The 16,394-nt window shown below is 38.7% G+C and overlaps 1 non-coding gene across 1 annotated transcript; it reads left to right on the top strand.

Moving 5' to 3' along the window:
- The first annotated feature begins 200 nt into the window (after positions 1–200).
- On the top strand, positions 201–307 carry LOC113000542 (small nucleolar RNA R71). Its single transcript, XR_003265875.1, has one exon. It is a non-coding gene; the product is annotated as a small nucleolar RNA R71 (small nucleolar RNA).
- Positions 308–16,394: the final 16,087 nt, after the last annotated feature.

Genomic DNA, 16,394 nt, shown 5'->3' on the forward strand with positions numbered 1-16,394 from the left:
CTACTTCATGCACTTCTCTAATGACAATAGCATCATTTCTGGCACTAAACTGTTGGGAGTTGGAAGCCATCTTCTCAATTAAATTCGTGGCTTCAGTAGGGGTCATGTCTCCAAGGGCTCCACCACTGGCAGCATCTATCATACTTCTCTCCATGTTACCGAGTCCTTCATAAAAATATTGGAGAAGAAGCTGCTCAGAAATCTGGTGGTGAGGGCAACTGGCGCATAGTTTTTTAAATCTCTCCCAGTATTCATATAAGCTCTCTCCACTAAGTTGCCTAATGCCTGAAATATCCTTTCTGATGGTCGTGGTCCTGGAGGCAGGGAAAATTTATTCTAAGAATACTCTTTTGAGGTCATCCCAGCTCGTGATGGACCTTAGAGCAAGGTAATATAGCCAGTCCTTTGCCACTCCCTCTAAAGAATGAGGAAAGGCTTTCAGAAAGATGTGACCTTCTTGGACGTCTGGAGGTTTCATGGTGGAGCAGACAATATGGAATTCTTTTAGATGCTTATGAGGGTCTTCACCTGCAAAACCATGAAACTTGGACAACAAGTGTATCAGTCTAGTTTTAAGAACATATGGGACATCCTCATCAGGGTATTGAATGCACAAGCTTTCATAAGTGAAATCAGGTGCAGCCATTTCCCTTAGAGTCCTTTCACGAGGTGGAGGTTGAGCCATATTTTCAGAATATTCAAACTCAGAATGTTCAAAATCAAAATGTTCAAAATTATAATGCTCAAAATCAAGATGTTCAAAATTACCAACCACAGAATGCTCAGACTCACCAATAACAAAATGCTCAGGATGCTCAAAAGGTACAAAATGTTCAGGGTAATCAAGATGCACACTATGCCTAACTAATCTATGAAATGCCCTATCTATTTCAGGATCAAAGGGTTGTAAGTCACCTGGATTGCCTCTAGTCATGCACTATATGCAGCAGTTCATGTGTTTCTCAGACAGGGCAAAAGAGGTGGGTTAAAACTACTGCTATACTCAAACAATATCCAAATGAGCTGAAATTTTGTGAGCAACACCCTAAAATCATGAAAAGATAGAACAAAAATCTTTAGACAAAAATTCAAAGTCTAACTATGGAAACTACCTGAGGAAAGTTTAGAAAAATAAAACAGTAAAACTTGAAAAATAAAAAAAAAACTAGTAAACAGGCGATTTTGGCTAGTTAGAGACCTTAGCCAGCCTACAGCAAGCTACCACGGTATGGGAAATTTTTTCTACCCCAAATAAATATATAATAATAGTCATTCTCATACTCGGAGCGAAAGTTATGGCTGTTTGAAGTTTTGCTAAACACAAGTTCTCAAATTTTTTTGAATCTCTCAAATCTAGCCACAACAAGTGTTCCTGGTATTTTTCACACAAAATATGAGTCAAAAGAACCTACCACACCAAAATTCAGCCAAAAATAACAACCCTAACTATCAAAACAAAAAATCGCCAATTAAATTGTCAACAACTGTCACTAACTCAGTCACTAGTGTAATGCTGTGTGAACACTAACACATAATCAGTCTCTAATTCCATCACTAAGCATTATTCTTAGCAAAACATAAAACTGAAGTAGGGGAAGTGCTGAACAAGGGGTACTACTAAATTGCAAAACAGAACATCAAATAAAATAGAACAACACACTAACACAACATGGACATACTAAACAAAAGAATTAAACGTAAAACAACTAAACATAAAACATGAATCACTAGCTATTATGAACTTTTGCACCACTGCTCCCCGGTAACAGTGCCAAATTTGATCGAGGCCGTACCCGAATCAAATAAACATTGAAATGCAGTAACAAGGAAGTGATCCTAGGTCGTTTCCCAACGAGCAATGACTGACCAAATGTTCATAATATGCTTCGTTATAACAGTAACAATTGGGGGGATGTTTGTTTGTGAATTTAAGAACAACCAGATTGGAATATGAAATTAATAGTATTAAAAACGTGTTGTTTCCTCTGATTCAGAAGCCATTCTCTTATCCTAGGTTATGAGGATTTCACCCCTGGCAGTTAACCACTTAATCCAACCCTAATTTTATTTACTAAGCGAAAATCAATTTAGGGTTGTCAATATGTGATTAAGCAACACATACACCAAGTAACCCCTTGTTCATTAAGCACGAACGTAATTTAAGCACAGAGGCAATTAATCGAACACGAAGTGCACACAGATTAACAGAACGCATGTGGGTTAATTGGTGAAGGGAAAACCGATAGGAGAGCAACATTAAAAACAGAACCTCAAAGAGAGTTACACTTCATTCTCAGAGGGAAACAACACTAGAAATTTAGCCTTCCATAAGTTCAACAAAAGCATAAAACATAAATGAAACTAGAAGCAGAAACGTAAATGAAGCTAAAGGCAGAAAACGTAAATGAAGCTAAAGGCAGAAGAAGGAACAAAAACGAAATTGTAATTGAAAGCAGAAAATGGAAAATGCATTCACGTGAACAGTAGTACAAAGCTAAAAACGTAAAACCCTAAAAATCCATGCACTCAGCTTAGGTATTCTCTCCTGAATAATAGAATAGCCTGCACGAATCCCAAGGCTGTGCTATTTATAAGGGTCACTCAAAGTCACTGGGCCTGATTACATTATTTTGTCCTAAAACGAAATAAAAATACCAAATAAAAACTGAACGCAATAAAATGAAATTAGACAAAATCTAATAAAATTGTCTTCTCTCTTCCAGTCCTATCTGGCTCAGCCCAATTGCTTATAATTATCCTGAAATTGAATTAAAAACACCAAATTAGTCAAGTGGGCCCAATTGATAAAACTGAATAATAAATTTAACAATTAGAGTAAATCAGTAGAGGTAAACGATGTTGCACATTGTCAGGGTTCAAACCAGGCATATCTTGGTATGACCAAGCGAAGATGTCTTGGTAGTTCCACAGCAAGACTACCAATTCATCTCGGATTGGTGTTGTGATGCCCGTACCCACCTTTACCTCTTTCTTTTCTTCGCCAACACCTAAGTTTACGACTTTCGTTTCTTCTTGGTGAGGCTTCATCTCTCGGTCTTCTTGAGCGACCATCCTTTCTAGCTCAGGGGGAAATTCCATACCTCAGGCCGATTTGCTTCTCGTTCAAAATCGACAGCCAGGTCCTCGGTATAAGTACCCTCATAGGACTCGTCATCGGATTTGTATCATTTGAACGCAACAAAAATAAACATGCAGATGAATGAGAATGGGTGAAGGCGCAATAACATATGAAGGAAAGATCTTTATATTATATTTTTTAATAGCAAAAGACATAACGCCTTAACAAGGAGAGAACCCTAAAGCCTAGGCCCAGCTATAGGGTTGAAGCCAAAGCATTACATTATGCCCGCCATGGAAACTTTGGGTCATTCCACGGCTTGCCCGTTTCCCAATTGAAAATCAGGAAGGCATGGCCGCACCCAGTCTGAACGTTCTTGAGGGGCTTTGTCGTGTATCATGGTGACTTGCTCTTTATGTCTCAAGCCTGCACTCACGAAGCTTTTACTGATATGACAAGGAGGGTCCTTCCTCGCTTGTGGCCTTAGTTGCGGGCTCGTGCCCCTATTCCTCCTTTCTACGATGCTTCTTCTCACATCAGTTCGCGTGGGCTTATAGCCTAGCCCAAACTTCTTGCGGTTTTCCTTGATGTCCACTAAGCTGGCCATGCCATCATTATTCTTTCCCAAGCCCATTCTGGGCTCATAGTCGTGCCCTAACATCACATGGGCCACCATCATTGCCGCGCCAGACATGTGGGGCTGCATCAAGAGGGATTCTGTGGAAGTGTTGCTTACCACCTCGAAGGATTGGAAAGTCGTTTCCAAGGACTCTTCCGCAGCCTCCACATTTGGCATAGAAGAGGGGCAGCTTACCAGAACATCTTCTTCCCCCGAAACAATGACTAAGTGCCCCTCCACCACGGATTTCAGTTTTTGGTGGAGTGTTGAGGGGACAACTCCCACCGAGTGAATCCATGGTTGGCCCAACAAGCAATTATAGGCTGGGTTAATATCCATTACTTGAAAAGTAACCTGACAAGTGTGTGGTCCTATTTGAAGTGGGAGATCGATCTCCCCTTTTACTTTCCAGCGACTTCCGTCAAAAGCCCGGACCACCATGGAGCTTGGTTTCAGGTTGGAGGCATTGAATGGCAGTTTCTCCAAGGTGCTTTTGCGAATTACGTTTAGGTTGGAGCCATTGTCAATGAGCACTTTGGCCATGATATGATCCATGAATTTGACATATACATGCATGCAGAGCCCTATTATGTCCTTATCCCTCGATGGGAATTTCCTCCTCAATGAAGGTAAGGTAGTTATTGGCTGTGATATTGTTGACAATCCCCTCGAAGCCTTCTACGGAGATGTCTTGGGCCACATGGGCCTCGTTCAAAACTTTAACTAGGAATGCTCGATGAGGCTCGAAACTAATGAGCAGTTCTAATAGAGAAACCCTAGCTGGAGTTTTGTTGAGTTTCTCGATTATCTTGAACTCACTCTATTGGATTATACGGAGGAACTCGTTGGCCTCCTCCAAGGATACCTCTTTTCTGCTGAGTCCTTCCCCTTTTTCAGCGAACCTCCCCGCCGGAACATCCTCATCCGGGGTGGGGTTTGCTTCATTGGCCTCTTCTGTGACCACTTTTGCTTTTCCTTTGGCATTCGCGGGTCGTACCAGTAGGTCAGGCACCGCAAAGATGCGGCAGTTGTGGGTCACGCCGCTTAGTCCAGTGATATTGGTCACTTTGGTAGAAAGTGAGTCAATGTCGGCGGCCTCCTCCTTCCTCTCGCTCGGCTTCTGAAGAGCATACCTCCACGGGACCGCCTTGCTGTTTTTATAGGGGGAAGGGACAGGTTTACTACCTGACAACATCGAAGGGCCTTGGTGCTTTTGGGGAGCCGCATCTCTAATGAAATGCATCACCAAGGGCTTGGGCTTCTTGGGACTTTCCTTGTCTGTTGACTGCATGCAGACATGTAGCCGACCTTGGTCTATCATCTGCTGCAAAAGCTCTTCTACTGCTGAACATGTTTCTATATCATGTGGTGCACCTGGATGCATCAAGCAAGGATCCCCCTTATGTCCTCCTAGAGGAATCACACCTTTGCAAACTTCACACCTCAATTGCATCCATAGCGTGTTTGGCCCGTCTTCTTGGAATGTCAACTATCCCGCCTCGATCAACCTCTGAACCTTGTGCTTGAGGGCCATGCATTGCTCGACCGAATGCCCCGGAGTCCCCCTATGATACGCGTAGGTCGCGTTGGGGTTGTACCACTTTGAAAAGGGAGACTGGTAAGTCCTTCCAGGGGTGACCACTGCCAACTGGTTGGTGATCAGTGATGGCAACAAGTCTCCATATGTCATCAGGATTGGGGCAAATTCCAAAAGCTTTTTCATCGGAGGGTTTCTTCCCATGTTGGAGTTCATGCCAGGATTGACATTGTTGGTGGGGTGCGGTAGCGCTGGAGCCGAAGTTTGTGTAGGGGCCCTTTGCGATGGTGCGGACGCCCTTTGCTGGATGGGCGCCATGTTGGGAGAGTTTTCGGCACAGGCCAAAAAACTCGGTCGTGTTCTTCCTTCCGGGCCCTCTTGGTTTCCCGTTCCAAGGCTTCGGCGGTGGCCATGTTGATGTCCTTCAGTTCATCATACTCCTTTCAGACTTTGATGGCTGTTGACTTGAACTTCTCCCTGACTGCTTGGGCTTTCTCAAGCTCCACCTTTAGGGCTCGTACCTCCTCAATCTCTTTCAGAGCTTTTGCCTCTTCCTCTCTCGCAGCCCTTAGCTTTGGGAGCTAATCCAAGCCTTGTGTGCGGACTCTCAGCCAGTTACGATAGCTGCCGATGATCCCATTACTACTTCCCCTAAGCTCTTTGTCCTTCCTTTGCATCACATCCCATGCCTTGTGAACTCCTTGAAGTATCCTTGCATTGGGGTCACTGAAACCCCATGCGATGAAAGGCGTGATGCTTTCCTCCGATGGCGCTCCTCTCATGGGGTAGCTAAGCTGTCTGATGGCGAGGACGGGATTATAATTAATACAACCCCTTGTTCCCATCAAGGGAACATTTGGAAATCCTTTGCATGAGGACAGAATCCCGGTCCTTCCTTCCTTCCAGTGAGGGAACCAATTGACGGATGCCCCCTCCATGCTAGCCAAGAGTTGGTCCCAATTTGCCTTTCCTTTCTCGGCACTCGAACGGTGACCTTGTAGTGGGCAGGCGGGCCTACCTTCTTGGCAAAAGACGTGTGAGACCAACCATACGTAGAGAGTGTACAATAAACAATTATGGTGCCGCTCTTTTCACATCTTCGGTCAGGCGTGTCATACATGTCGGCCAAAATGGCAACTATCGGGCTTTCCTTGCTATGGTGAAAGGCGAAGAAAGTGTCGATCGCTGCTAGGTCCACTAACCCTTCCACATTTGGAAAGAGGGCAACTCCGAAGATTAAAAGTGCCAAAATGTCAATAAAAGAAGCCCATTCGCCTTGATTTGCCAAGGCCTTCGCTTTTTCCTCCAAACACTTCCTTGGTACTCCGACTACTCCATTCTTGTTTTGCTTTGCCCGATCCAACTCTTGTGCCGAGATTTTCACTACCTTGGCAATTCTGGCCATGGAGGGATTGAAACCGAAGAAAAGATATGGCTTCCTTCCTCCCAGTGGGCATCCCAGGATTTCTTCGAACTCTTCCACAGTCGGGACTAGATGGAAATCCTCAAATGTTAAGCACCTCAAGGGTTGATCATAATATTGGGTAAGGGATGCAATTGCCTCCATGGAGACTTCTACCGTAGCTAAGTCCCAAATCTTACCATAGGCTTTGCGGAAGGCTTACCATTGAAGTTGACTCATCAATTGCCCCAACTCTCGTAAACTGGTGACCTCTAAACTCTTGATTTTGACCTGATAGAACCTTTTCTTGAGCAAATGGATGAATGCAGTTTACTAGAATGAAATGTCCGATTTGAATCAATACTCCGACATCTATCATGGGAGAAATGGATGAATGCATGAAGAGATGCTTATGCGGTGCATGATACGAATGTATTTTACGGACACGAGAGCCCGGAAAAATTTTCTCTTACTTGCAACATTGGCAGCACAGTGCCCTATGTATGCACTTAAGAAGGTGACACGGACCTTTCGGCTTCCCGTGACAAAATGATGAGACCAACGTACAACGCGCGTGTGACGACACGATGTAGACGCGAATGTGCAAAAAACGCGTGGTTTATAGTGCAACAGGGGGCGTATAAGCATAGTAATATCATCAACTAATCATACAACAAAGATGTACATGACATTTAGAAGATATGCATGGCAGTGTTAAAACACGCAGTGTGTTCGCTTTGTGTCCCTATTTTAGGAACCTAAACGGGAGGAACTAAAAGGTTTTTAGTGATAACTCCCAAGGCGGTTATATCTCTCTTAATGGTTTCTAGAGATATCATTCCTTTTGACAACAATGTTGTGGCAGTAGGGACTACCAGCGACAACATATCATCAAATAGAAAAACTCTAGATGAGGCTTCACTGTCATCAAGCAAGTCGGAGACTTAGCATGATCACAAATTCACCTCCCTTTCCTATGTTCTCACGGACCCGGGTATAGGGCCCTTTTTTAACTCACCGTGTGTGCAAAAAGTGTTAGTGTTTGTGTGCATCAAATGAATGAATATCTACCTCATGCATACGTTAAAAGCACATTGAAAGCATCCAAGAGTTATACACAAGAACATAAGAGACATAAAAAAAGGAAACCGACAAAAGGAAAAACCATGATATTGTACAAGAGTAAAAGGCCCAACTCTTTAATAAAAGTCCCCAGTGGAGTTGCCAACTGTTGTAACCTACCCTTTGGCGGGAGGGCGACGCGAGACTCATGGGTACGTATTCCAAGGGAGGAAAATGCGCGGAGTCTCCACCAACGTTTATTTGAGGAAAACGTTAGTAAAACCAAAATGCAGGTCTACGAACTTTAAGAGTAAAAGGTTTGGGAGTTGTTTTTACGCACGGGGAAGGTATTAGCACCCCACGCGTCCGTCACAAGGGACGGAAACCTTTAATCAAATGTGCAAAATCATGACTTTTATTTTATTTTATTTTCCCTTTTTTACGTTTTTTATCTTTTGGGGTCGACAAAAGCTGTGTTTTTGCTCCTATGTATCCTCAATGGCGATGAGGAACTCAGATCTACGAAGTTCTTTAGAAAGCAGGAAAGTTATGCGAGGGGTTGATTTTATACTTTTAAGCGATTCATTATCACTGATAAAAGTAAAAAGGCACCGTTAAGGTGTTGGACCTTGAAACGGTTTCAAATGACCTTTTTGTGGGCAAATGCTTGATTTGTGAGTTGATTTTAGCCTTAGTTTCACTTGGTTATTTCTCACCTCATTAAAAAGGACTTTCAGAGTAAAATGTCCGGTTGACACTTATTTTATTATTTTTTGATTTAACCGAGCTTACGGCATGAACGATTGGTTGAATTTTATTATAAAGGCGATTAAATGAGATTACAACATAAACGATCGGTTGAAATTCATTTAAACATTAATTAAGTGAGGTTACGACTTAAACGATCAATTGTAACTCGCTTAAAATGAAGGAAAAGAATACCGAAAGTAGAAGAATGAAGATGAAAACATACAAAGCAAGAATGGACCCCTAAGGGTGCATAGAATGAATTCAAAGCTTCAAAATAAAAAACTAACCGGTTGAAGATCGATGATCAATGAAGAACGAACAAAGAACGTCCAGGGAATTGATCACAGTAGCGTTATGGAAGCGCCTCAACTTGGATTTTTTTTTTTCCTTCTTTCTTCTTCTCCTCACTAATTTTAAGTGAAAACTGAATATCCAAAGTGTTGAACCCTTTCCCCTCAGCCCCAAACGCCATTTTATAGCAAAAATGAGGGAGGTAGTTGCCATCCAGAAAGAATATTCCAGATGGGCCTAGATGGGCCCAAGGCTAGGTACACCCCCCTAAATTGATCAGTTCACCCCCCATTTTTTTTTGGCTAATTTCCTTCCGAAACATCGCAAAACTTTACGGATTGCGGCGATGAGTGTTAAGCATCTCAATTTGATCACCAAAGGTTCGTATGTTGACAAACAATTGTCCCCAGACGAAATTAGGGTATGACACTATGTTATGCATTAGACTGGACCTAGCACAAGAAGTCAGTGTTGTGAGTAGGTATATGGCTAATCCTAGGAAGGAACAATGACAATTTGTGAAACGTATATTCTGGTATCTAAAGGGTACAACTGATATTGGACTCTTCTACCATGGAGACATGTCCTATGCGCTCACTAGTTACTTGGATTCTGATTATGCTACAGATTTGGATGGAAGAAGATCTACGATTGGGTACACATTCACATTTGGCAACTCTCTTGTTAGTTGAAAGGCAACAATTCAGCCCATAGTGGCTTTATCCATTACAAAGGCAGAGTACATGGCTCTGGAAAAAGCAATAAAGGAAGGGATTTAGTTGTAGTGTGTTATTAGTAATCTTCAATTTCCACAGGAAAAGGCTATCATTTTTTCAATAGTCTCAAGGATCAAGTCCATCATGAGAGGACTAAGCACATTGACATCAAATACCACTTCATCCATACTAAATAGAGGGTCGAAGTTCATAAATTTGATACAAGGGAGAATCAGCTAATATGTTCACAAAGCTTATTTGAAGAAGAAAGTTCATGCATTTTTTGGATCTACTTAACATAGATTGCTAGAAATGAATTGAGTTACTTGTAATTCAGAAATGTTATTGAACCAAGGTGGAGATTGTTAGTTGTTGGACAATGGAGATACAGTGGACAATAGTGTTGGTCATCTAGCCCAGTACTTTTGTCTTCTCTATTGGTCGTCTAACCTTTTATAATCTGGTGGATCATTTAGTTGTTTAGAAAGGAGCATCTAGTCTGGTGGTTCGTTAACATATGTTGTGTTGTAATTGTTATTATTTTTTGTTTTTCTGTTGAAATCATTTTTGGTTAGACATTTAGTTGTTGTTCCTTTATAAAGAACTTTGTATTTTAGGTTCAATGAGCTAGAGAGTGCTTTGAACCCATTCATTGTAAATTCTATTATTCACAATAAACCAACACTTTGTGCAATATTTCTCTTCTTCTATCATATGAATTTCCTTATCTAAATAGAATGTCTTCAATCTCCCCAACACTCTTGTTGCTCATAAAAGCATTAAGCTTTTTCAAATGAATGTTAAAAGTGTTTTTCTAAATGGTTTTATTGAAGATGAAGTGTATATTAAGCAACCCCTTAGTTTTGAAGATCATACTCTTCCAAATCATGTTTTTAAATTTAAAATGACTTTGTATGATCTAAAATAGACACCTCATGCTTGATACGATAGAATTGTTGGATCAAGTGGCCTCAGAATAATTAAGAAGGGGGGTTGAATTAATTATTGATGTGCCTTGACTAATTAAAATCTATCCTTCTTAATGTTACTATATTTAATTAGGCTTTTACTACAAAGTTAAGAAAGTAAAGAACAATAATTGAAACTTAACCAAAAGTAAAAGCGATAATAAAAAGTGCAAAGCGGAAATTAAAAGTGTAGGGAAGAAGAAGACAAACACAAGAATTTTATATTGGTTCGGCAACAACCCGTGCCTACATCTAGTCCCCAAGTGACCTGCGGTCCTTGAGATTTCTTTTCAACCTTATAAAAACCTTTACAAGAAAAGATCCACAAGGGATGTACCCTCCCTTGTTCTCTTTGAACAACCAAGTGGATGTACCCTCCACTTGAACTGATCCACAAGAGATGTACCCTCTCTTGTTCTCAGTTACAACAACCCAAGTAGATGTACCCTCTACTTGTACCACAAAGGATGTACCCTCCAATGTGTTAAGACAAAGTTCTCAGGCGGTTAGTCCTTTGAAATATTTTGTTTAAGGGAAAGGGAAGAATCAAAAGAATTCTCAGACTGTGTCATTTTGAATTCTTTGAAAAGGGAGAAGGGAGACACAAAAGAATTCAGCCGGTTAGTCCTTTGTTCTTTTGGAAAAGGGAGAAGAGAGACATAAAAAGAATCCAGGCCATTAGTCCTTGGCGAATTCTTTTTGGCAAAGGGAGAAGAGAATAAAAAGATATAGCACACTTTTGTTTTCTGTGAAAGAGCAAGGTTTGGAAACCAGAAAACTTAGAAAGCTTTTGGCAAAGGAAGAAGAAGAATAAGTAGCAAAGGTTTCTCAAAAGTTGTTCTAAAGAATTGTTAAAAAGTTATTGAAATGCAAGTCAAGGTCTTGCTTTTATAGACTCTTCATGTCTGGTCAAGAAAACCATTGGAAGAGTTATAACCTCGAGAAAAACTTGAAAACCATTGGAAGAGTTACATCTCATGATTTTTATTCAAAACTTGTCACTGGTAATCGATTACCAAAACCATGTAATCGATTACACAAAGCATTTTATGAAAAGATGTGACTCTTCACAATTGAATTTGAAGTTCAATGTTCAGATACACTGGTAATCGATTACCAATATATTGTAATTGATTACACCATTTAAAAAACAATTGGAACGTTGCAAATTCAGTTAAAAGCTTTTGAAATCAAACTTTGCTACTGGTAATTGATTACAAGAATCTGGTAATCGATTACCGGAGAGTAAAAACTTTGGTAACTTAGAAAATTTTGAGAAAAACTCTTTTGAAAAACAAAACTTTGCTATGTTTGTTTTTTGAAAAATCTTTTCAATACTTCCCTTATGAAGTCTTCTTGATTTCTTCTCTTGAATCTTGAATTCATCTTCTCTTGAATCTTGTAATCAAACTTCTCTTGATTCTTGAATCTTCTTGATTTCTTCTCATGAAACTTGAAATTAAACTTGATCTTGAGCTTGTTGACTCAATCTTGAAATCATTCTCTTGGGCTTTTTGTCATCATCTTTGTCATCATCAAAACTACTTGAATCAACTTGATTCATCATCATGAAGCTTGCTTCTACAATCTCCCCCTTTTTGATGATGACAACCTTGAAATCAAGAAACACATACACATTCTTTTTCCTAGTCGATCACTCACTTAATTCTCCATATTCTCCCCCCTTGTGTTTGTGTTTAAGCTTCTCGTGAAATTAAGTTATTTAATTATATGAGTTCTTGATTTAATCCCCATTTTCTCTCCCCCTTTAGCATAAAAAAAGCCAAAGTGCGTAAAACATACATGAATAAAAAAATAATACACATAGTATGCATTGTAAATCAATCATAAAAGATTCTAAACTAATCATGAAGCAAGACATGAATAAACTAAATTAAAATGTAAACCACATAGTCATATAACATAATTCATAAATGTTCAGTCATACTAAGCAAATATTAACAGAAATACTAAATGTTCAAATGTCATAATAATATAGCCAAATACACGGCTAGAAATCAGAGTAAAATAATAAAAATATAAATCATTTAGATAAGGCACTAGCATCTAGCAGTCCTAATTATCTTCTAATAGTGTAGAAAGAATCTTTGTTTAGTGGTTTTGTGAAGATGTCAGCAAGTTGATTTTTAGTATCTACAAATTTTAAAACAACGTCACCTTTTAGAACATGATCTCTAATAAAATGATGCCTATTTTCTATATGTTTGGTTCTAGAGTGAAGGACTAGATTTTTAGATATGTTTATGGCACTTGTGTTATCACATTTTATGGGAATGTGATCTAATACAATTCCATAATTAGATAGTTGTTGTTTCATCCACAGAATCTGTGCACAACAACTACCAGCATAAATATATTCTGCTTCTGCTGTGGATAATGCTACACTATTTTGCTTCTTGCTATTCCAATAAACAAGAGCAGACCCTATGAATTGACATGTGCCACTAGTGCTTTTCCTATCTGTTTTGGATCCAGCAAAATCCAAATCTAAATATCCTACTAAATTGCATAAAGAATTCTTAGGGTACCATAATCCTAAGTTAACTGTTCCTAATAGATATCTTATGATTCTTTTTACTACCATTAGATGTGAAAACTTTGGATTTGATTGAAATCTTGCACACATGCATACACTAAACATAATATCTGGCCTACTTGCAGATAAGTAAAGTAGAGATCCAATCATACCTCTGTATTGCTTTGCATCAACGAGTTAACCGGATTCATCTTTGTCAAGATAACAACTGGTGCTCATAGGAGTAGCCAAGTGTTTTGAGTTTTCCATTCCAAATCTCTTAATGAGTTCCTTGCAATATTTTGCTTGGTTGACAAAGATCCCATCATTTGTTTGTTTGGTTTGTAGTCCAAGAAAGTAATTTAACTCACCTATCATGGACATCTCAAACTCACTTTGCATATCAATAGAAAACTCCTTGCACAAAGATTCATTAGTAGATCCAAAAATTATATCATCAACATAAATTTGTACTAATAAGATATCATTATCCTTCTATTTTTATGAATAAGGTGGTATCTACCTTCCCTCGAGTGAAATTCTTTTCTAAAAGACATTTACTTAATCTTTCATACCAAGCCCTAGGATATCATTATCCTTCTTTTTTATGAATAAGGTGGTATCTACCTTCCCTCGAGTGAAATTCTTTTCTAAAATAGATTTACTTAATCTTTCATACCAAGCCCTAGGTGCTTGTTTTAAATCATAGAGTGCTTTCTTTAATCTATAGACATGGTCTAACTTTTGTGAGTCTTCAAACCTTGGAGGTTGTTCTACATATACCTCCTCTTGAATTAGACCATTTAAGAAAGCACTCTTGACATCCATTTGATATAGTTTAAAATTCATAATAGATGCATAGGCTAAAAGCATTCTAATGGCTTCTAATCTGGCTACAGGTGCAAAGGTTTCTTCATAGTCTATACCTTCTTCTTGGTTATATCCTTTTGCTACCAGTCTAGCTTTATTTCTAATTACTATACCATTTTCATCCAATTTGTTTCTGAATACCCACTTAGTTCCTATGATTGAATAATTTGAAGGTTTTTCTACTAATTCACATACATCATTTCTTTCAAATTAATTTAATTCCTCTTGCATAGCTACTATCCAATGATCATCTATAATGGCTTCCTTAAGGTTTTTAGGTTCTATTAATGAAACAAAAGACATATTATTGCATAAATCTTTGAGAGAGTGTCTAGTTGTTACCCCTTTTGAGATATCTCTGATGATGTTGTCAAGAGGATGATTTCTTGAGGTTTTTCATTCTTTGGGAAGATCATCATTTTCTTGGGCTATATCATCTTGAGCATCCCTGTTTTCTTCATATATCTTCCTTTTTAGATTCCTTTCTTGATTGTGCATATCTTCCAAAGAATCTGCAATATCATCAAGAAATTCCTTTCTCGGAGAGGTAATATTAGTTTCATCAAAAGTAACATGTATTGATTCCTCAATTGTCATGGTTCTTTTGTTTTATATCCTAAAGGCTTTGCTATGTAGGGAATAGCCAAGGAAGATACCCTCATCCGCCTTAGCATCAAATTTTCCTAGGCTTTCTTTTCCATTGTTTAGGACAAAACATTTACATCCAAAAACATGTAAATGAGAAATGTTTGGTTTTCTATTGTTAAAAAGTTCATATGGGGTTTTCTTTAGAATGAGTCTTATTAAGGCTCTATTCATAATATAACATGCGGTGTTGACTGCTTCTGCCCCAAAAATATTTTGGCAGTGGGGTGTCATTTAAAAGAGTTCTAGCAATTTCTTCTAAGGCTTTATTTTTCCTTTCTACTACTCCATTTTGTTGGGGTGTCCTAGGTGCAGAAAAGTTGTGTTCTATGCCATGTTCATCACAAAACATTTCAAAATCATTGTTCTCAAATTCACCTCCATGATCACTTCTGATGGAAATAATTTTGAGATTCTTCTTGTTTTGGATGACTTTGGCAAGTCTTCTAAATGCATGAAATGCATCATTTTTATGAGTAAGAAATAAAGTCCAAGTATACCTAGAATAGTCATCAATAATTACTAATTCATAGTAACTTCCACCAAAACTCATGACCCTAGATGGTCCAAACAAATCCATGTGCAATAATTGTAATGGTTGAGTGGTAGAAACAATATTTTTAGATTTAAATGATACTTTTCTTTGTTTACCTTTTTGGCATGCATCACATAACTTATCTTTTTCAAATTTTAATTTTGGTAAACCAATAACTAGATCTTTTGAAATTAATCTATTTAGATGATCCATGTTAATGTGAGCAATTCTCTTATGCCATAACCAAGGATCATTATCTTTACTTAGAAAGCATCTATCATTTTCAGATTTTTGTTTTAAATCAATAATATAAACATTATTTTCTCTGAAACCTATATGCTCAATATCTTTGTCATGCTCATGCTTGATAACACATTTTTCAGAATCAAAAGATACTTTATATCCTCTATCACATAATTGACTAACACTTAATAGGATATGCTTTAAACCTTCTACAAGTAACACATTTTCAATAGGAGTAGAGGAACTCGTACCTATTTTACCGACTCCAATGATTTTGCCTTTGTTGGTTTCGCCATATGTAACGTGTCCACTTTTCTTGGGGGAAATGGTTGTGAATTTGGATACATCTCCTGTCATATGCTTGGAACATCCACTGTCGATGTACCACTTCTTCCTTACAGATTCTTCTTTGTTGTTGTCATGAGATTTTGTCCTGAGACACAAGTTGACTTGGCCTTCATCATGATCTTGAAATAACCAATTCCTGAAAATACTTTTGAAAAACAAAGAATTTAAAGAGGCCATGAATCTTGAAGTTATTAAACTTTCTACAAGATACCTGCTCTGATACCACTTTTTGGATCAAGTGGCCTAGGAATAATTAAGAAGGGGGGGTTGAATTAATTATTGATATGCCTTGACAAATTAAAATCTATCCTTCTTAATGTTACTAGATTTAATTAGGCTTTTACTACAAAGTTAAGAAAGTAAAGAACAGTAATTGAAACTTAACCAAAAGTAAAATTGATAATTAAAAGTGCACAGCGGAAATTAAAAGTGTAGGGAAGAAGAAGACAAACACAAGAATTTCATACTGGTTCGGCAACAACCCATGCCTACATCCAGTCCCCAAGCAACCTGCGGTCCTTGAGATTTCTTTTCAACCTCGTAAAAACCTTTACAAGCAAAGATCCACAAGGGATGTACCCTCCCTTGTTCTCTTTGAACAACCAAGTGGATGTACCCTCCACTTGAACTGATCCATAAGAGATGTACCCTCTCTTGTTCTCAGTTACAACAACGCAAGTAGATGTACCCTCTACTTGTACCACAAAGGATGTACCCTCCAATGTGTTAAGACAAAGTTCTCAGGCGGTTAGTCCTTTGAAATATTTTGTTTAAGGGAAAGGGAAGAATCAAA

Source organism: Glycine max, chromosome 19 (assembly GCF_000004515.6).
Source record: "Glycine max cultivar Williams 82 chromosome 19, Glycine_max_v4.0, whole genome shotgun sequence".
Lineage (NCBI taxonomy): Eukaryota > Viridiplantae > Streptophyta > Magnoliopsida > Fabales > Fabaceae > Glycine > Glycine max.